The sequence below is a fragment of the Leptonychotes weddellii genome, chromosome 11 (assembly GCF_054177405.1).
Source record: "Leptonychotes weddellii isolate Sample4059 chromosome 11, ASM5417740v2, whole genome shotgun sequence".
NCBI classification, from domain to species: Eukaryota; Metazoa; Chordata; class Mammalia; order Carnivora; family Phocidae; genus Leptonychotes; species Leptonychotes weddellii.
The window spans coordinates 93,469,043-93,492,166 of record NC_138379.1 but is presented as its reverse complement, the minus strand read 5'-3'; the positions used below and the strand labels follow the sequence as shown (position 1 = coordinate 93,492,166).

Sequence of the window (23,124 nt, the reverse complement as noted above, 5' to 3'; positions counted from 1 at the left end):
GAAGAGCTGATTCTACCATTTTTACATGTCACAGATGGTTTCTTGACCCTGCTAACGTCAATCAACTTGGTTAAGGTCTTCTAGCCAGGCCAGATAGTAGGGTGTATTTTAAGATGATGCTGAGAAAAATTCAGATACTCAAATCTGGCAACTTATTTACCCAAGTATACTCACTGAATGAAGCTAAGTATCAGGTCTAAATTTCATTAACATTTTGAGGAGCTGCAAGTGCATTTGTTAATTGCTCATGATGAGACTGGATTATATATAAATGTCTGTGTTAAAAAAATTTAGTTGTTTACCAAGAAAGAACTAAGTCAAATGTGAGGTTCAATGAATGAACATCTATTAAAAACTGGCAAGGCATCATTATTCTTGTCTCTACCTCAGGAAAGATAAAAAAGAAAGAGAAAATTGGTCTCTGCACTCTGAAAGGTGAATTCCCACAGCAAAAGGATGGGTGCAAACAAATGAAGGTTGGTATTGATATGAGTCTTCATAAGCAGGTGAACAGGTGAAACTGGGCAAGAGAGCCAATGGCTTCTCCATATTGTGAAGGAACCACTGGTGGGAGGACATATGCCAGGTACGATAATAACCTGAGCAATCCTCACATCATAGAATTTTCATTTTCACTCATTCAATTCAATATTTGCTCATCACCAACTATGGGATACATTCTAAGCTTAGGGTAGAATCATGAGGAACTGAGAAACTATACCTCCCCTCAAGGAGTTCAAAATGTAAACATATTTATAACCAGGTAAAGAGCTCCTGCAATAAACTTATGTGTGTGCTGTAGTACTAGTTTAATAGAGACATTAAGGAAGGCAGTAGAAAATTTACCTGAGAGGAAGTGGGCTTGGAAAAATTTCACACAAGAACGTGACTCTCGAGCTGAGTCTTATAGACTCAGGTAAGTAGATGAGTAAGTAGATGGCTACTTGCAAGAAAGGTGGGGTAGAAGACTCAAAGAAAGATAGATGTCTAGACGAATGTGAGGAACATATACTGGAAAAGAAGTTATTGGGGAAAATTAATGAGTCATGTTGGGTACAGCGTGTTTGAGGTGCCCACGCAATATCCAGCTAGTGATGTCCAGGACGCCATTGGCTATATGGGAGCGGCCCACATGAGAGAGACCTGCACTTGGGATATAGACCCGAGAATCATCAGCACAATAATGGTAATGAAGCAAGTGATGGATTATGTTGATCGTGTGTGAAAATCAGAAAAGGGACAATCTTAAAATCTTGGAACTGGAAAGAATTTTAGTATTATCTCATGCAATCTCTTCATTTTAATGATTAGAAAACCAATTCTCAGAGAGATAAATAATGTGCTCCTTTATCATGTAGGCAAGTTCATGCAAAGCAGGACCACCAGCGCACACTTCTAAGGAGGTGCTGTGTGGTGGTCTTTCATATCATTGTAGCTGGCTTGAATGAAACAGTGTCCAGAAGAAAGTTAGAAGTAAAGCAGGAAAGACATAAAGCAGAGTACTGGTGGAAGGTTCTACAAGGATATCCTTTGAAGTACTCTTAGCAGTTTACACTTACTAAGTTCTGTGACTTCAATTTACTTTATTTTCTTGCATAGATATATGGTAAAAATGTTTTGTTAAGCATTTTTAAGTATAAAGGGCCTTCATGCCCATGAACCTAGACAAGTGTTGCACAAAGAACTTTTCATTTCTTCACTGTCCGGTTAGAAACTTTAATAGGCACCAAGGACAGAGGATTTCATTAAGTTCCAGATAAAAAGTAAATTCATCTTCTCTTAGCAGCATGAGTATTAGACTTTTTAAAAAAAACCAACCTTCCTTTAGGTTATTTCAAAATTTGCCATTATTTATAAATGACACATTTATAATGAGCTTTAAAAAAGGGAAAATTACTCCTTCTAAGAAGGAAGTACAGAATTTGGACCCGAAAGGACAAACTTGGCATCGGAAGGAACATAGCCATTTGCTTTCTAATGCTGTCGTTGGCATGAATTTCTCATCTCCGTCCACCATAATCTCACCAGTACGAGATACTGGTGGGCCTCCCAGCCGCTAGATTCTAAATGCTGCTACTGTATCCAGAGTCCACGCTTCACATGGCAGCCGAGATGCTCTTGTCTTTTCTGGCTTTACAAAAAACCACCGACATATAACATTGTACAGATTTAAGGTGTACAACATGATAATCTGATTCATGTGTAAATTGCTGAGTGGTTACCAAATAAGGTTGGTTAACATATCGATCACATAATTACAATTGTGTGTATGTGTGTGTGGTGAGAATATTTGAGAATTACTCTTTCTTAGCAACTTTCAAGTATATAATACAACACTGTTAATTATAGTCACTGTGCTGTGCATCAGATCCCCAGAACTTTGTGATCTTATAACTGGAAGTTTGTACCCTTTGACCAACAACTCCCCATTTTCCTATTTTCTTGTCCCTGGCAATTACCATACTACCGTGTTTCTGTGAGTTTGACTTTATCCCCCCTTCTTTCATAAAGTACACATACTATAGGTGAGATACAGGTTTTGTCTTTTTCTGTCTGACTTATTTTACTTAGTATAATGTCTAATGTCCTCAAGGTCCATCTGTGTTGTCACAAATGCAGGATTTCCTTCTTTCTCAAAGCTGAATATACATCTCTCACGTTTTCTTTATCCGTTCTTCTGCCAATGAACACTTAGGTTGTTTCCATGTCTTGGCTATGGTGAATACACACAGTGAATGTGGGGGTGCAGATGTCTCCTCAATACAGTGACTTAGTTTCTTTCAGTTATATAACCAGAAGTGGGATTGCTGGATTGTATGATAGTTTTTAATTTCTCAAGAAACTGCTGTTTTCTACAGTGGCTATACTCATCTACATTCCCATCAACAATGCATTAATAATGTTCCCTCTTCCCAACTCCCTTGCCAACACTTGTTATCTCTTCTCTTTTTGATACTAGTCATTGTAATAGGTGTAAGGTGATTTCTCATTGTGCTTATGATTTGTGTTTCTCTGCTGATTAGTAATGTTGAGCATCTTTTCATGTACCTGTTGGGCATTTATATGTCTTCTCTGAAAAAAAATAGGTCCTCTGCCAATTTTTAAATCAGATTATTTGGGGGTTTTTTTTTGCTATTGAATTGTATGGATTCCTTATATATTTTGGATGTTAATCTCTTTTCAGATATGTGGTTTGCAAATATTTTCTCCCATTCCCTAGGTTGCCTTTTCATTCTGCTGTTTCTTTTGCTGTGTAGAAGCTTTTATACTTTGACATAGTCCCACTGCTTATTTTTTGCCTTTGCTTTTGATGCCATATCCAAAAAAATCATTATCAAAACGAATGTTTGGGGGATTTTCCCGTTTGTTTTCTTCTAGGAGTTTTACAGTGTCATGTCTTACATTGAAGTCGACTCCATATCAAGTAAGTGTTTGTGAGTGGTATTAAGATATGCATCCAATTTCATTCTTTTATATGTGAATATCTAATTTTCCCAGCACTATTTATTGAACAGAGTATCTTTCCCCATCAAGTATTCTTGGCTCCTTTGTAAAATATTAGTTAACTGTATATGCATGGGTGTATTTTTGGGCTACTGTTTTCTACTGGTATCTTTTTAAGTGTAAATCAGATCACTTCGGTCTTCTGCTTAAATCCTTCTGATAGCTTTCCATTGCACTTAGAATCTGGTCTTATGTGATCTGACACATGCTTGTTTCCTCCCCAGCGTCTCTCTGATTTGATGTTCTATCTTTCTCAGAACTGCACTCCCACTACTCTGGCCTTCTTACAGTCTTTCCAATAACACTCCAGGAGTCTCCCCTTCAAGTCTGGTGCTGCTCCCTATGCCCATGATGCACTTCCTCCAAACGTTCCAGTGATCGGCTCCTCATCATTTAGTTCTATGCTCAAACACTGCATCAGTAGGGAACCCCTCCTTGAACACTTCATTTAAAATACCCCTACTCTTGGCCACTCTCTCCACTTAATTTGCTTAATTTTCTTTAAAGCATTTATGATTATCTGAAATGATTTTCTATTTGTTTTACTATTCATGATCTCTTTCCCCAACTAGAATAAATGCTCTAGAATGGCAGGGAGCTTGTTTATTTCTTCTGTCTTCTATCCCAAATTCTTATCAGAGTTTTGGGGACACACTCCAATTCCACTGGTTCAGTGAGCATTATCAGGGATAATGTTCATCCACTTCCCCCGTACAGGCAAAGCAGTGGTTTAGAGCCAGGGCCCACTCTGATCAGTCGCTGCCCATGTCAAACTGTTTGCTACATGGTTTTAGAATCATCCTGGGTAGACAGCTTGCTTTTTCAAGCTCCAGGCTAATGAAAGACAAACTCCGCTATTGTGGGTGCTCTTTGCAGAGCAGTGCCCTTAGCATGACTTAAATGCTAAAATAGAATGGTGAATAGTCATTTAAAATGTATTGAAACAGTGAGCTTACAAAACCCCATTTCTCTTTTTTGTTACAACAAACTCCAACAAGTGCTTTAAATGCCATGTCCCATTCTTCCGAGGAGAGAGAACTATGTGTGAGCTCCAAGAAGTAAGTACTAATTCAGTGCTTCATTTCCTTACCTCCTGCTCCTACACTGCAGCCTGTTTCATCCTAAAAGAGAGAAGCTGCTGTTCTGGCTACTTTGTTCCCTCGGTCCCTGCAGGGACTGCACTTTGGTGCTATGGGTGACTTACTAAGGTCATATCTAGGGGTCCAAGCCATCCCTTGAGAGAAAAGCACGCTGCAGTGCAGAGAGCCAGAGGCACTGTCTAGCATCTCTGAACTAATTATGACTGGAGTCAGGACTAGAGTCCAAGAAGCTACTGTTCTCTCTAGGTTACGTGGTTTCCAACCCACCGAATAATGGCACACATCATCCTATAATTACAGGCATCTGCATCGGCACTGCCTTAATCTAATAAGAATTCATTTACATCATTAAAAATAATTTATTCTCAGCTTATATCCTCACGTTATAATTCTTCATAATCATATACTGGCAGCGAAACTCATTATTTGGCATTTTGAAATGAAACCCACTCCCTTACACTCTATCTGGAGTAATTTTGAAAACATAGATGTGATTCTGAGATCTGTGCTTTTTTAAATAGCTTAGCTCTGGAAGTTTGATTTGTGTGAGAGAAAAGTCATTCACTAGGAAGTTGGGGAGGTATGGAAAAAGAACATCTTAAAGTATATGAAAACATTCATAGATATTTGTATAATCGAAATGTGGGAGAAATAGTACCTTAAGCACTCATGCTAAAGTCAAGAAGCATAAAATTCGATACCTCTCACACCTACTAAATGTTGCATAAATCCAAAAAAATGCCAAAAACAAAATTAAAAGCATAAAGATAAATGCACAAATATACTTGTAACAGATATAATAAACAGCTGACATCCTTAAAATAAAACAAACTCTTATACATGAAAAGGTTATAAGAGTATGTTTCATATCACCTAATTCTACTAGAAAAATGTACAGCTATCTGATTGAAGCAAGACTGAAAATATATTCACAACAATATTGACATTGTTGATACTGAATGACACATGCTTTATTTTCTTTCCTTTGTCTATTTTTATGTCCTCAATTTTTTATAATACATATCAAGTTTTAATAAGAAATTGATAAATTTCTTTCTTTTATCATGTTCAGCTAGCCAACATATAGTACATCATTAGTTTTTGATGCAGTGTTCAATGATTCATTAGTTGCATGTAACACCCAGTGCTCATCACATCACGTGCTCTCCTTAATGCCCATCACCTGGCTGCCCCCTGCCCCCACCCCCTCCCCTCTGTAACCCTCAGTTTGTTTCCTAGAGTTAAGAGTCTCTCATGGTTCGTCTCCCTCTCTGATTTCTCCCCATTCAGGTTTTCCCCCCCTTCCCCTGTGGTCCTCCGCGCTATTCCTTATGTCCCACACATGAGTGAAACCCTATGATTTCTGAAACAAAAATGGAGGAGAGAAATGGACTGGAGTGCGTGAGCACCTACCCCTAAAGCCTTATGTTATATTGTTATAGATTGAATAGTGGCACCTACGTACTCCCTGGTGGAACATAAAAGCATTTTTGTTGAAGTAATTCTCACCGATTACTAGAGAGAATTGTTCAAAGATGGGACAATAAAGAATGGTTCTAGAATCATCCATTTGACTCGACCTAAAACCATGGCTAATTCAATTAAAAACAACCACAAAAATATGCAGGTAGCCATCAGCTCAGTGTCCGATAGGCGTGTGTCTGCCTGAGGACAATGAACTGAGAGCAAATCGAGCTGTGGATACAATGCACTACAGGTAATGAATATTCTCAATAATAATCTTCACTACTAAAGACAGACATGATTGGGGATTTCATTTTCAGACAGGATATGGCCAGATAACCCTTCCTTGCCATCAGTCACTTTGGGGCCATTCCAGAGGGAGGGAGGATATTACATGCTAACAAGTGAATAATCCACCCATCCCCCTTCCCAGGCAAGCTTATACGTGTTCAGTCACCGAATGCCTGCAATGGATACCCAAATGAATCCCTCTCCTGAGCCTCAAGAGTAGAGCTGGGGACAACTGTCTTTTGAGCCTTTGGAGACAGCTGTTGCCAGGCCAACATTCCAAACATTTAGGATGATTAGTCGTACCACCTGTTTCTGGATCTCATGGAAGTGGGCTGTTCATTTTTATCCGAGGTGATTACGCAGTGTGTGAGGAGATGAGCCATAAACTGTTCATTGCTCAGAGGGATGTACTCTTCCATCTCTTCAAACAAAACATATGCACTTACTTAGAGATTCTGAAGAGCTTTCAACCAAAACAATGTTAACTTATTGGGGGATGACTTATTGGGGGAAAGTTTTGAAGAACATTTGTCAGAGTGTTTTCCTTAATTTTCAAAACTGTGCTTCTGTTTGATGTTTTCTATCTGTTCCTCAGAAGCAGATAATAAAATAATAAAGTCCTCTCCTAATTCTAGCTGTGCTTCTTGATTAAGTGAAGGCTTAGAGGTGTTCATTTTGAAATGCTAAAGAAACAGAGGGATTTGTCGAGATTCATAGAACAATAACAAACAAACACACTGTCATCATTTATCCCCTAAGTGAGTCTTCATTTGTTCATGACCTACTGAGGAAAATGCAAATAATGCTGACGTGCAGGCTTGTGCCCTGAGATCACTCTGTGGGGGAGATCCTTTAGAACAAAGACTTCTGATGCTCTAGTACATGAACTTCTGATATGTAGTCCAACCAATGTACATGCAAATAATGATACATCAGTGACTCAACGTCTATGGGAATTTATGAATAAAGCAAAAATTGAAAACCCTTCGGTTCCATCAAATGCTGTGATCCAACCAAGGCTTTACAAGTATATTTCATTACATGCTCATCATCAAATCAGTTCTTTAACAAGGAATATGGGAAAGGCCTTGGCTGGAGGCCAGCTTTTATTGGCAACAACGTTTGGTACAAGGATATCAAGAGTTCCAGAATCAATAATTAACAAGAATCAAAGAGTATCTTTCAAAGGTAGAGAATTTGCCTGTGAAATTAGTAACATATATTCTCAGAGCTCTAAGAAGCTGGACATCAGTCAACTATGATTGGAAATAAAATATTAGTAAAATAAATATACCTTTAATAGCAAATACCCCCACAGATAAGACCTACTTGCAGATTTCCACTGAAATCTGAGTTAGTTTCACAACTTTTTAAACCATTATTGACACTAAAGTACAATGTTTTAATTTAGATCTTCTAGGATTCATCAACTAATCACCCATGAAATCTTGATGCTAATGTCAAAGTATTTTTTAAAAGTTCATTTTTTCTCTTAAAAGACAAGGAACTTCTTATACTTGATAGTTTCTGATTTCTTTTTTTTTTTTAAGATTTTATTTATTTATTCATGAGAGACAGAGAGAGAGAGAGGCAGAGGGAGAAGCAGGCTTCCCAAGGAGCAGGGAGCCCGATGCGGGACTCGATCCCAGGACTCCGGGATCATGACCTGAGCCGAAGGCAGACGCTTAACCATCTGAGCCACCCAGGCGCCCCCAGTTTCTGATTTCTTTAGACCAAACTTAGTCTGGGAAGTTGTTACAACAGATGAGCAAAGAGGAGAGCAAACACCAGTCCAACGCGTAAGGAAGAAAGTTCCTCCAGCAGGCAGAGAAGGGGTCATTGACCCAGAGAGGGTGTCAAGAGGGCCAGAGCACAGAGCTGTGGAAGGGTCAAGGTGTGTCTGCAGACAGAGAGCGCAAGTCTAGGGAGACAGAAAAAAGATGAACCACCTGCCATTACTGTGGCCCATGGCCTGAGGAAACCACAAGGATCCCGGAGAGGAGAGACGGAGGGGCAAGAAGGCTGATTCAGTTAACTCCGCGTTAGCCAAACGAGGACATCTTAGCGAGGGGCTGCACAGAAAATTACAAACTGCAAAATACAACTCTGCTAGTAGCTTTCACTGCGCTTCATAGTGAAGCGCAAGTGAAGACCAAGTGTTAAATGAACATTTAATTTTCATCTAGAAAGGTACTGCCAGAGGTCTTTCTTCACTGTGTTGCTGGAGAGCTAGGTGCAGGCTGAAATTTTGTTAATAGCTCTTATAAACGTAACGTGGTTCAGTGTTGAGAAAACTCTATGATTAATCACTTTGTAACAACAGCTGCCTTTCACAGAGCGCAGATGACATGCCAGGCACTACATGAAACCCTTCCGGTACATCACCCCACTCCTCATTTCTGCAGCTTTGACGATGCTTGAGGAACCTGCCCATGGGAGCGAGCTGGTCGTCAAGAGGCTCTGCAGATACCTGAACTTGAGGCTGACTCTCCACGCTCTTTCCTCTCTGCTACAGGGCTCATCCTTTCATTTACAAATAGTCCTTGTATAAGACAAAAAAACAAAACAAAAACACCCTTGATTTGTGCTAAGTACAGGTTTTCAGACATTTCTTAAATGCATTTCAAGAAAGAACATTTGGTTTGCTTCACCAGTAGCCTGAACATTATTAAAGATGGTACTTTTGGTATTGCTAAGCTAATCTTAAAGATATTTGCACTCCCAGGACAAAATGGATGGCTGAGGAGTTTATTTTGCTACCTTAGAAAAATTACAAGTTTGAAATGAAAAGAAGAAGTGTTGACCTGAATTATTCACATTTTCATTTCCTTGCACTTAGCATACTTCCTGGTACACAGTGAGGACTCGCTTTGCTTTCTGTTTGGTTTCTATTGCTGAGGGAGGAAATACACTCAAAATTCAACAAATCATTTCATTTTGATTGGATGACTGTGTTGAAAGGCACACTCCTAAAAACTTCAGAGTCTCTGTATCCGGATGGCGTTATATAAATGGATTACCTCCATCCTGGGCAAAAGCTAGTTATATTTATTAAAACAAATATTAGAAAACCTGAAAATTATGAACACTATGAAGATGAAGGCCAAGTCACCAAAATCCCTTCGCTAAAATCATTTCCTTTATGAACCCAAATGATCCTACTGCTAATTAAAACTTCTAAGACCTAACTTTAAGGAGAAAATACCATTTGAAGTCCAAGAGACAAAGCCAGAGTCAACACAACTTGTCATTCTGCCAGGGAAAAGGGCTCATGAAACGTCATCCGGCAAGTGATAGGTGTATAAAGTGAAGAGGAACACCTTGGGGGAGAATCAGGGACAAGTCAGTCAAAAGCATTCAGAAAGCTGTTCATTCCTTTAAAAACCATGACTATTGCCTAGGGAGGCGGCTTTGTGTTTTGGTGATGCATTTTCCCTGGACACCTTCATCCTCAGCCCTACACTGGACCAGAGCCGCCGCCCATTGTAATTATCATTTGGCACTCCAAGCTACCCGGAATGTAAGCTATTTAATAGCCACGTGAATATTGTAGAGCTCTGGAAATGAACTAACTGTTAATTCAAAACACAACCTTTTTCTTGGCCTGACGGTAAAGGGATTTCTGGGCACAATTCTGTGGTTAAACCAGCAGGTTGGTGAATGTAAAGTCTGAAACAAAAGTGTACCCAGGCCCCCGCAAATCACTCTTGACAAAAGGTGAGATTAGCACATTCTTGACCTTGCAGTTCCTCTTTTCACTCCTCAGGCAACTAGCAGCTCATCAAAGCAGGTCTCGGGTTTCAGGTCCCAAAAGGAGTCTTGCTGTCTGGGCCCATTAGCTGAGCGTGCTGGTGCTGAATTCCACATATACAGGTCGTGGGATTCATTCTGATCAGGGCTGGGAAAGTTTTGCACAAAGAAAAAACTCAATCTGGTGGCCAGGCTCCATGGTTAAACCGGGGAAAGAGACCTCCAGGGAACCGAAGCTCTACTTAGTCCACTTAACTTCATCATGACCCTGGAGTCAACAGCCCACAGCCTTCTCCTCGTGGGGGTTTAAACGAGAGATCCTGCAATTTGAGTCCTAGCCATTCATGTTTATGGGCCTTTACGATTCCTTCGTACTTGTGGTTATGATCAGCTACCAGCAGCATTTTTTACTTTTGCCTGCGATTACATTAGCAGTATTCGTCAGTGATGCTCGTGAGTGAGAGCACGAGGCTTTGCACAGCAAAATTTTAATCCTAGATTGGCTCTCCTCGGCTTCTTGCTCTACTTTTTTTTTGTACTATCACATGATGTGTACTTAGAGAATGCAAATTCACTGCTATGTTCATCTAAGCCAAATATAATTATAAAGGTAATTTTTACTGCCAAAAAAATTAAGAGAACAACGCATTCCAAAGTCAAAGGGAAAATACTCGAGGGGTTGGGTGAACGCTTGCTGCCGCTCTACCGGACTGGGAAGAGTCAGAGCTGATGGCATTGCTGCTCAGGCCCGAAGACTGGCTGAGGTAGTCCCTGCATCTGGATGTTTTTTAGCACACCTGATATCTCACACACCTTATACCCACTTCTTTAAATCTCAGCAGCACAGTCTGGAGATGGAAGAATGCTAAGATCGCTAAGTCCAAAGTTCTCTTCACTATCTAAGATTTTTAAAGACCACAAGGTGTAACTCACTGTGCTAAGCCCTGGGCAAGGCACAGATGGGTAAGACGTCCAACCGCCTGGAGGAACCCATTGTCTAGATTAATTCTAATTCCCTACTCTTGTCGTTCCCTTTCACGTCAGCAACTTACATGAACGCTATTTACTTTTTCTTAGTGGCTTACCGTTAGGTGAAGTCGTCTGGCGGACTTCTAACTTTTACACTGCTCAGCCGCGGTACCTGCCATGGCATCTGTTAACTAACGTGCATCGAGTAAGTACTAGTTAAATGAAAGCACAAACAGCTGCTGGATTGTGTGAGGAGCAAATGACATGACTCCTACAAAGCCCTAGCGTACTGGCGGGCATGTGGTTGAGTGTTAATAGATATCTGTGGAATAAATAAACGAATAATACAGGACCTATAGGAATGAACGCTCTATCAGGGCCATAAGCCAAGTCCTGTAGATCTACACAGGAAGGAATGCTTGAAGTCCATCTGGAGGACTGGAGAAAGGTCTCAGAAGAAGTGGCCCTGGAGGTGACCCTAAATGATAATCAGGGCTTTTGACAATCAGGGGAGCAGACAGGTAGAGGGGAAAGTTGCAGAGTGGCATGATCTTGGACCTACTAAGAGTACGTGCCCAAAGCACCAGGCAGAAAAGGAGGCTGAAAAGGAGGGAACGGGACAGATCAGAGGGTCGTGGATGCCACACCGAGCATTTTGGGGTGGGGGGGGCGTGCGGTATTTAATCATTCATTTACCAGGCATTTAAAGACGTCCACTATTTCTGACTAATGGTTCAAAGTGCTGGAGATACAGAAAAGAACATCAAGGTCACTGCTCTCAGGGAGCTTTCTTTCTGACTGCGCTTTGTCTGTATTCAAGGAAACCAAGCTCCCTAAAGGTCAAGCATCAGCATCACCGGCCGATCCGGTGCCTGGAGCCTAGGTCTCTGGACAGTGTGCTACACTCCGCTACCCCATAGGGAGCCCATCTCTCTCGCCCTGCTCACATGCCTCCCTCTCTGTGTGTATGAAAACAACAAAAGAGAAAAAAGTGTTTTATCCTCGTGAATTCTGTGATCTTAAGCAGCATAACAGTTCCTAGAAAACACACAGTAAACAACGTTTCACTATTCTGAGAGATGAGAGCAGTTGAAAAAATTGAAACCAAGAAATCCAGTGCTATTGGTTTGGAAACCCTTTCTGGAATATCCATAATCTTTTAAGGCAACCTTAGAATTAGGGGCCCTTCCTTATTTTGGAATCAAATCCCTAAAATGATAATGGCATTCTCAAATATAATTTAGTTCTATCTCATTTCTCAGCAGGGTACAAAATTACCTTTCTTCTTCAAAGAAGTTAGAATGTTTGCCTGATGAGAAGATTTGACAGATGGGGATCCCTTCAGGACTTTATGATGACCCCCGAGGGCAGTCAGCAGGGGCTGATCTGGTGGGATTACTGAGAGCTATCTCTCCACCCAGCAGGGATCCTAAAGATGCCAGGATACAAATGGGCCTCAGTGGCTCTCATCAGAGGATCTCTAAGAACAAACAAAATAAAAGCAGACCCCGTGCCTTTAAAGGAAGAGCTGGGAGTCCTGAGCCTCCTTTGCTATTCACCTTGCCGAATAAGGACTGCAGCATTTTTGGCTGGTTAGAAGAGATTTCATACTCAGTGTGCTAAAGCATTTTTAAAACATGGCTTTGGAGACAGCACTCAGAATCGAATTCCACACGGAACATTGGCTGTGTGACCTTGGGAAAGGTAAACTCTCTATGCTTGGGAGTCCTGATCTGTAAAACGGGAAAAAAAATTACCCTTTTTATCCCCCACAGGGTAGTTGAGGATTAAATTAGATTAACTCACGTGAAACTAACTAGCCCACGCGGACATTCACTGCATTCTTCCCAAAACTAGTATGGTCTTTCCAATATGTTATCTTTCTGCTGGAAAGACGGCCACGTTAATTTAACACTTCTGCAAAGATCTTACAAGTTCTGGAGCTGGGCTGTCTGGATCCTGTCCCAACTCCACCACTGACCCGCACGAGTCCTTGCACCTAGTACTTAGTTTCTCTGTGCCTCAGTATTCTTACCTGAACATGGAGGTACCAGTAATTCCTATCTCGAAGGAATGGTCTGGATATTTCATAGATCATTATATGGAAAGCTGTTATAGAAAGGCTTAGACTTCACACATTTGCACATTTCTTGGAAAAAACGCTGATCGGCCCATCCAGACTACAATGGCCTGGCTTTTCTTCACCTAAAATGGGCATTGAGATTTTGAAATTTTCAAGAAGCTTTAACATTCCTCATCTCATTTCAATCTCTCTCCGCCACCACGTGAGCCGGGTATGGGCACAGATACGTTAGAAAAAATAACAGTTTGCATCTTCTCAGAGATTTCCTGACTGGTCTTTTCTGCAACCATCGGGCAAAGGGATGTGTCTTCTTGGACTTTTTCTTAGGGGATGGAATGCACTCCTCCAGCCCCTTAACTAACTCCAACAGTCTCCCTACAAAAGGAGTTCTACCCCACCCTCCAGGAAATTACTGAGTGCTTACTACTTGCTAGACATTGTTCTAGACATTGTTAAAACAGAGTCAACAAACCAAACATGGTCAATCTGGTCATGTGAGGACCAGGGGACAGAGGAACAGACGTATGCGGAAGTATTTTGCCCGCTCTAAAACATTACACACATTCAAAGGACTGTTATTCATGCATTCTTCACATCAGCAAACAAAACATTTCAAAAGGGCAAGAACTTGCTTTAAAACAGTTGAAGGAATTTAAAGACTGCATGTATATGCAAACCGCTAATTCATGCAGTCTCCTGTCTTTTGGTAAAACATCTCTACGTCCATGGGGCGCCTGGCGGCTCAGTAGGTGAAGCGTCTGCCTTCGGCTCAGGTCATGATCCTGGGGGGTCCTGGGATCGAGCCCCTGCTCAGTGGAGAACCTGCTTCTCCCCCTGCTTGTGTGCTCTCTCTGTCAAATAAATAAGTAAAATCTTAAAAAAAAATCTCTATGTCCAAACTATTGCCATTTCTAACTTACAAAATAATAACTTGTAATTGTGGCGCCCAAGGAGACTTTACAAATCACCGACCAATGCCTTCAACTTCTAGGCACTGGGCTGCTCGTCTACCTTCTCAGGGATGCTCCCATTAGCTTCCTTATGGGAGGGGTGTACTTCCTGCTCCCCTGAAGGCAGCCTTGGCCATGTGGCTTCCTTTAACCAACTGAAGATGAGGAGAAACTTTAAAACACATTGTGTGGTTCGGCCATCACTCTTTTCCCTCTGCTGTGCATCCCCGAAGGCGCTGAGCCTTCGGCCCGACTCCCAAACGGAGAAGCTACGCGGAGCACTGCGGCTGGGGATTACGAACTTACGTGTAACATGACTGGGAAGCCAACCTTGGCTTTTGTAAGCGACTGAAATTTCACGCTTGTTGTTTGTTATTGCAGGATAACTTAGCAAACCATGACTATCTCAGGAGTAAGTGCCCAAGCGACTTTTCTAATGGGGATACGTCTAATTCACCAGAAAGCCAGAATGAGACTCTGTATCTCCTAATGCCTCATCAAAGCTGTTTTTCCACTCTAGCACATGCTTTAAGAAATGAGACACCTCCTCTAAATAGCTCTGCAGACCTCCAGAGTGATTTCTGGTCACTCATTGTTTTCTTCCCCAAATCCACTAGTGGCAAAAGCAAGAGCGGTGCCCTCCTCTAGAGCACCCTTCCAATATCCACTGATCTCTGTCCCGATTCTATCAGTGTTGAAGAAGAGAAGGAAAATCATCTTGCTTTCAGAGGCAACTGACCTTACTGGAAGGGTCAGTGGATGTCCCCTACAATGTGCACAGGGAACAGGTGGGTCCGTGCGGAAGGTAGCCAGACGCAGCGGTACTCCTGGTCCAGGGTGGGAGTGAGGTATGCATTCACCCTGAATCCAGGTGCTACTTCAAAATTTATCCCAGCCCAAGTTCTGATCCAAAAGATAGTGCAGTCCAGTGTTCACTTCTCATAATACGTCCCCTGATATTATCTCAGGTAATAGTTATATTTCAAAAAGGTAGAGAGTCCACAGAGTGGTAGAATGAAAAGGGAGGTAATCTCATACTAGATGTATTCGCAAAACACTATTTCCTCTTCCAATATCAGTTCCCTCCAGGGAAAATCACTGGCATTTAAAATAAATCATCTGTGAATGAAAACCTTATTTTATCTGAAATGATACACAGGCTTTGACAGACACCGAACTGCATGTACTCTGCTCTCTCTGCACCTGACATGTGAGAAGCCAGAAGAAACTCTGTATCATTAGGATGACTCTAAGAGCCGTCTATGAAAGTCCTCTTTCGAAGACACAGTAAACACATACTATATAAGTAGTATATTATGTGTCTTCCTTTCACGTAAAGCATTAAGTTAGGAAGGACATTAGGGGTCATGTAGTTCACAGCCCTGCAAAATGCAACAACTGTTTTTATCATCAAAAATGGTCAGCCGGTAGTCTTCATTTCTAGCTATGGAAGCTCTATTTTAAAACAAATCCAAAAAATAAAATAAAATAAATCCAATAGTTGCACAATCCCCCTTTGATTTTATTTGAATTGGATGCCACGTTTTGCACAACGCTGTGTGTACCTGCTGTGTTAATGGAATACTTATGGGAAGAAATGAGACCATTGAAACCCAAAGCCCCGGTCTATGGGCAGAGAAGAATCCGGTACCCATGGCAGGGAGGGGGATGGTGGGCCAGGGGGCTGGGTCGAGTTCACGATCCAGCTCACACCATCTACTGTATTCAAATGCTGACCATAGTAGTCTCAACCCCAATGTGAAATTCACTGCCTTTGGTGCACCCCTGTCATCCTGAATGACAGGTTTAGAGGAGGCCTCCTCAGCCTCAGGAAGAACGTGAAAACCCTGACACTTCAAGGCTTCTTGATATCCAGGCTGGAGGAAAGAAAAGCATCCCCCCCACCCCCGCCGCCTCCCCCAGCAGACTGAATAGGAAAGGAAACAATGGCAGAACGTCTGGCTGCTCTTGGGGGTCCCTCCCACAACCTGACTCAGCATGGGGACAGTACTGAGGGCTTCTGCCTCTCGCACTTAGCTATTCTCAGCGAGAACAGGAAAAGGAGGGGAGCTTTCTCCTATTTCCTTATGATGTGGAGAGAGAACTGTGCCACAGTACGTAACTTACAGAAGCCAAAAACGAGTTGGGTCAGGCAAAACCCATCCAGTTAGAATCACCGTATTCTCAGCTCTGTGCAGGATGCTTCCCATTGCGTTACAGGGGAGAGGCTGGGTGTGGGGGGGAGGACGGAAGAAAGACTGCTCAAGGCAAAACAACAGCCTCTTTAACCACGCCATCAGATAAAGCTGGGTTCCGGAAGCTAGGTATTTGCTCTGCTGCCCTCCAGGGCTCCATTCGTTTTCGCTTACCTGCTGGGGGCCTCGTCTACGCTCTCCTCCCTACTCAGCCAAGGCATATCTTAGACTTCATCAGAATCAACAACAACGACAACAAAATCCTTCACTCTCCTGTGTTAAGTGGAAGATACTATTCTTTTAAGAGCAACAGCAACAACAAAAAAGCCATAAACTTTTATAGAAAATAAGAATATAAGTTAACAAGAGTCTTTGCTCTCAAGAGAGCACTACATTATCCTCTGCCAACTTCTTACTAAGGTTACGGATGGGATGGAAAGCTGATGATTTATTGTACGCCGTAAAGAATATTGCTTTTGGGAGCTGTTTTAACCTGGGCTCCATATTCTCTTCCAAAATAAAAAGGAAACTTTTTTTTTTTTAAAGATTTTATTTATTTATTTGACAGAGAGAGATAGCGAGAGCAGGAACACAAGCAGGGAGAGTGGGAGAGGGAGAAGCAGGCTCCCCGCTGAGGAAGGAGCCTGATGCGCGGCTCGATCCCAGGACCTTGGGATCATGACCTGAGCCGAAGGCAGACGCTTAACGACTGAGCCACCCAGGTGCCCCAATAAAAAGGAAACTTCAAATTGGATTTCTGACACCGGCTGAGTATTTTCAGTCTAAAAACATCGGAGTAGATTAATTTCAAAATGGGGCACCATAAGCATGAGATGGCTTCTGAGAGGCGACTGGCAGCGCCGTGGACGAACGCCCCCGAGACCCCAGACCCTTCCCTGAGCGCCCCCTTGCTCCCCTCTGAAGACGGAGCTTCCCTCGGGGCCGGCAGGAGAGCGGCCCTCTGAAATCCCTGCCAGGCTGGGAAATGTTGGCCTTCTGCTGGCCTCCATCCTGGTACCACTAAACCGTTGATATTTTCCATACAATACATTCCCGTGGCCCCAAATCTCAAAGTTAGAGAAAGGATGCCCATCAGAGGCCATCCACATTACTGGCTTCTGACACATTCCTTGAAAGACACTGCAGGCATATACAAACACGTACATGGTCACCTCCTCTGAGACTCAAGACCCGCAGCCATTCCTGATTATGTAATTCTTCTTCTTCTCACGATTTGCTACGTTCTTGCTTCTCCTGAAGTCCTGGTCACGTCCCCACATTCACTGAGTATGGCGGCATCTACATTTCAGTATCTGTCCTCACCTCCTGCTGCCATCACCCTGAATGATGCCAGAGTCCATGTAGACAGCAGGGCGAATACCCTTGATCTGAGGTCCTTTGACTCATCTCTTTGGTGACCCCACTCCAGCAGCCCCTTCTATGTCCGAAATCTTAAAGGCACCGTGCACCCTGTGGCCATGACCTCTATAATCTCATATGCTCTTGAGCTCTTGCTGCTATCTCTCTGTCTTTAACCTCAGTGAGCCCTCCAGACACTCAATACCTCCACGTCCCCCCAAGTTACCGGCCTTCTACTGATCTTAGAGGCCTCGGAGTCCATCACTTCCAGTCCTCTCTTATCAGTACTCCCTCATCACCTAGCTGTCCCTCAGCCCTCACACTGCCAAAGTCCTCTGGAGCAATCCCATCATTCTTCAACATCTGGATTTCTGCTGGAGGAAAATCACACACCCAGCACACCATGTTGCCTTTCTTTCTTATATCTCCACACCCCTCTCCTCTAGTTACCTGTCCGTCCAACCTATAAAAGATGTTTGAGTCTCTTTACCATCTTAAAAGTATCTTCCTGATTCAAACCTCCTCTCTAGGTATCTTTTGTTTAAATTTGCATCCATTCACACTCAAGCTTTTTGAAATAATAGCTTACACTTGGTGTTGACTGCAATTCTGGTCCATCTTTCATCCCGTGGCAGCCTGGTTCTTGTTCCAGTGAAAACACTCTTATTAATATTTTTAATAGCTTTTGAATTTCCAAAGCCAATGCACCCTTTCCATAGCCTTTGTTTTACCTGACACCTTTCTAACATTTAACGTTGTGGATGATGCCCTCCATAATCATCGCTTCCCTTGGCTTTTTGGTATTATGCTCTGGTGTTCTCCTTTTACTTCTCCACGTATTTCTTCTCTGGATTCCTGTCTTTTAATGTCTTTTTAAATGTTAGTGTTTTCCAGGATTCTGATACTTGATACTTGGTACCTGGTTAAACTCACTGAATTTCGTGATGTCAGCAGTAATATGTATATGGATGATACCTAACTCCATATGCCAGGCCAAGAAATCTTTGCTGAGAATTAGATCATTTTGCCACATTCCCTCTGGCCCCCCTGCCCCCCGCCCCCATGGATGTCCCATAAGCTCTTCAAACTCATCATGTCCAAAATGGTACTCATCAATATTCCCACAAAACCTGCTCATTGTCCTTTGTCCCCTTTCCTAGAAAGATACAATCACCTTCACCTGTTGTATATCATATACCTCGGTGTCATGCTGAAATATGCTCCAATTAGTCACTAAATTCTTCAGATCATAATTGCTTAATCCTTCAAAACCATGTCTTCTACCCCAAGTTTTAAGTCAGAAGTCCATCACATCTCTTGTGGATTTCTATGATAGCTCCCTAACTAGTCTGTCTCTATTCATATCCAACTGCAATCTAACCTCCACTGGTCTGTCATATTGGTCGCCAAAAGTAAAATCAAAACAAAAATTGCTCCCCCACCCATGCAACTTCCAAGCCCCAAATCCCTCAGAGGTTCTCAATAGCTTGTTGTCCTTTGATGACTACATCAAAACCTTTAGTATCTGGTTCCCTCTTCCTCTCCTCCACGATTTCCAGCGAGTCGCTCTTATTAAGCCTCTGGGCTCTCAGAATTATTCCGTGCTTTATCAGCCCTTTTAAATTTGCCGAGGCCACTCCCTTTGCTTGGAAAGTTCCCCCAACCCTTTCCCTTTAGCTAACTCTGCCTTATCGTTTAGAACACAAATGAAATCACTTCCTTTGAGAAGCACTATTAGTTCTGATCCGTAGATGCTGCCTCCTCTGTGTTCCCAGAGTATAGAAAGACTTACAGTGTACTTTTCATTAATTTTCATGCGTCCACAGGAGCTAATATAGTTCCTGGAACATATCAGGCTCTCCATAAAGACTTGAAAAATGACCGAGTTCCAAAGGCATGATGTGACACTTGTCCTTATCAAATTCTTAATGAAGATCCATTATCTATGAAGCGGGAATTTGATTAGTAACTTTAAAGAACATATTTTCAAGTGGCCAACTCACTTTTAAGCTATTTTTATTCATAAAGGTGGCATAAAGTTAGATGTTGGCTTATGGGTTAATAATTATTTCTATTCGCAAACATTTCTAAATGTGTGACAACTAAAGGTTCTATAAAGTCACTTTCTTGGCAGCAAGACCGCTGTTGACATTTGGTTTTATCTCTAAAAGTGTTTTTCTTCTTAGTAAATTATTGAGGTATTGCCCTTAACATGAATGCTCTGAAGGTGGGGTAGTGGGTGACTAATTCAACTATTTCAAGGCCATGTGAAAAGAATATTTTCTCTATATTTCTGTCCTTTGGTATCAGAACTACTCCTTCAGGGGCTTTTAGTATTGAAATTCAAGATATTGCAAAGGTTCCCATAGATGTAACTCTGGGTCAAGGTCTTTTTGAAAATTTATTCACTACACATAATTGGTTTCTTTTAGGGCAAAAAAATTATAGATTCAGGTAGCAATAAAATATTGAGACAAAACGATAACTGGTTTTCAAAATAATGTTAATTCTGGAACTTGAGAACTCTAAAATTGAAATGTTGCGAAAAGGCAAGATCATTTTACAAAACAGGAAACACTGATATTAAAAAGTACAAAAAGTCTTAAGAATTTAAAAGGAGAGTTTCCCTGCCATAGGTGATCATGTTTAATCAATCTGAAAGAAATGGAACAAAAATGGCTGTGCTAATTATAGACACTATACATTTCAGAGGAATTAAATTATTTACCTGACAAAGGTCCTTCGGTAACTTTCGCTAACTTGTATAATGTACATGGATAGGTTCCTTGTAGGGGGAAGGGTACAGTGGATTTCAGACATTCTTTATACAGAAATGTTACTATTACATCGGATATAAAACATCTCAAACTTGGAAGAACACAGACATTAGTGAAATCACCTCTAAATATCAATCACTGATGCCAAGTCACTATTACAAGGTATCGTATGGAATATGGAATAAATGGGTCTTTATAAAATGTTGTTCTGACTTTTTTGGTATCACTGAATCTAGAATTGTATCTGCTCTCCCTGAAATTTTAAAGGAGAGAGTTCCACTGCAAAATACAGCAAGTGATAACAAGCTATGGAGGGAACTGGTAACTGTTGAGATATTTCAAAGGTACCGAAACACAAGAGCGCTACTGTTTGAAACTAGGAATCAATGGTTGGTGTGTGCGGTGCATTTGGCAAAATGGGAATCCGATTACCAAATCATTTTGTGAGTAGTTTTGTATAAGATGGTGACAAACTTGTGGGAATTCAGGAAGAGCTGATTGATGAACAGACTGAGGAAAATGATTTTCAAGACAAGATTATAAAAACTAAATATACTGTTCATCGACAAAGGAATTAAGTACTTGAAGTACACTATGTATAAAATTTTTCAGAGTTACTTAGGGGGATATGACACAAATTTCCAAGAATTCAAAATACATCACCATGAAGGGAAAGAATTGTTTACAATGTTCCCTGGGGGCAATAACTAGCAGTCAGGGCATGAAATTGAATAACACAAAATGTAGGCTCCGTATCTACAAAGTTTTCCCAATAGTGGTATCTATTAAATTGTGGAATGGCCTCACAGTGGAAATAGTGGAAAAGCCATCGTGTAAGTCATTTCACACCAGAGTAGACAAAGTATTCAAAGATACACCTTTGGAAAGAGATCCACCCAACTGCTGTGATGGACAGTAAAATGAATGACCCGCTCGGGCTACCCATTTGTGCTTCTGGAAGTGTTACGTGTCTTTTGCTGAGCATTTTATGTTTATGATTTCATTTTATGTTTATGATTTCAATCTCTTTTGATTTTATTTTTCTAAAAGGCCTCTAGTTTGTAAACCCTTTGGTTTGCTTGGATTATAGTTTACGAAAATCACACTTATAAGTTACTATCCTGAGCTCGCTATAAGGAAACTGCTTGGAGGAAAAAGCAATAAACCAGTTAGAATTTTAATCCACTTTACAATGTACTTGGAAGTACATACATCTAGTCATAAACTCATTGCCTTTGAAAGCTGATGAGAGAGCAGTAATGAATTTTATTTTATTTATTGATGTCAATCCGGTAGTAGAATCTTCTCTTTTAGCCATTTATGAATATGTCACTTTTTCATGTTTTATTAAACTCCAATCCTTTTGCTTATGGGCATTTATTAAGTAATCTTCTCTTATATGACAATTTATGGGGAATGGATAGGCAATGGATTAAAAACAAGAGATATTTGGTACCTCTGACACATTGAAAATAGCTGCTTAATCATTTATGCTAATCTCAGTTATATTACATACATATTTATACCTCATAGAATCCTTGGCTACGTAAAAATTTGTTGTAAATTTCAAACATTTGCCAAAGGAACGAGAACCTAGCACTTTATCTTTGTTTCAATATTCCATCTCATGTGTAAGATCCATTTAAACCTATTAAGGAATTCTCCCACCATAAAGCTGTTTCTTACTTCACAGATATTACAGCAGCAAAGAACCCTTGAGTTGTAATGCTTACCACACCCCCAGGTTCTTAGTTACATCAGTTTCAGATGTACTGCCCATTTTGGGAATACTCACAGCGTGAAAATATGGCATAAAGCATGCTCACAGTAAAGAGGGTCATACAAATGAGGAAATGGTGAAAGGAGGTTGTGCTTTGTGCAAATCTCCCCAACTTTCTTACTTCACATAACCCCTCCCCTTCTTGCCTTTTTGTTTAAGTCCTAACAGGTCTTCTGTTCCCACTTCTCCTCAAAGCCCTGTCTCTAAAATACTCCAGGAAATCACAAGGGTAACTTTGGGCAATAAAATGTGTAGAAAAGGCTTAGAGTAGAATTTCTGAAACTCAGCACTATTGACACTTTGAGCTGGATAATTTTTTGCTGGGGTCGGGAAAGGAGGTGACCTGTACATTGTAGAATATTGACCAGCGTTCCTGGTCTCCACCTACTAGATGCCAGTGGATTCCCCCCACTGCCCTGTCAGTTGTGACAACCAAGAATGTTCCCAGACGTTGTCTAACATCTCAGGGTGGGGGCGGGGGGAGAGATCACCCCTGGTTGAGAACCACTGCTAGAGCAAGGGGGGCAAGCGTGGGAGGAGCCACTGGATAAACTCATCTTTTGGTTCTTCCTCCTTGACACCTCCAGGGTTCTGTGGAGAAGGCCGCTGCAAGAAGGCTGGGCTGGGACTGGTTATCAAAAACAGGAGCCGTCGATACCCAGGCCGCATGGCCTTAGGGAATGAGATTGTGAAGCTCAGTTTTTGAAAACTCAACAACAGGTATCGATAGGCTAATGCAAAGCCTCCCCTGGGAGAGGCACCCCAGACCCCTTTCTAAGAATGTCCTAGTGATAGGTTCACATCTGATTCTCTGAACCAATGACAGCAGGTGAAATGGATGGTGCAAATATTTCAACAGTTCAAGACATACAGATCTAGAGTGAGAAGTCTGCTGTCTAGCG

At 41.5% G+C, this 23,124-nt stretch overlaps 1 protein-coding gene across 3 annotated transcripts in view; it reads right to left on the bottom strand.

Moving 5' to 3' along the window:
- PDGFD (platelet derived growth factor D) overlaps positions 1-23,124 on the bottom strand; it is a 211,417-nt gene that overhangs the window by 30,474 nt on the left and 157,819 nt on the right. The gene's annotated exons all lie outside the window — the stretch shown is intronic.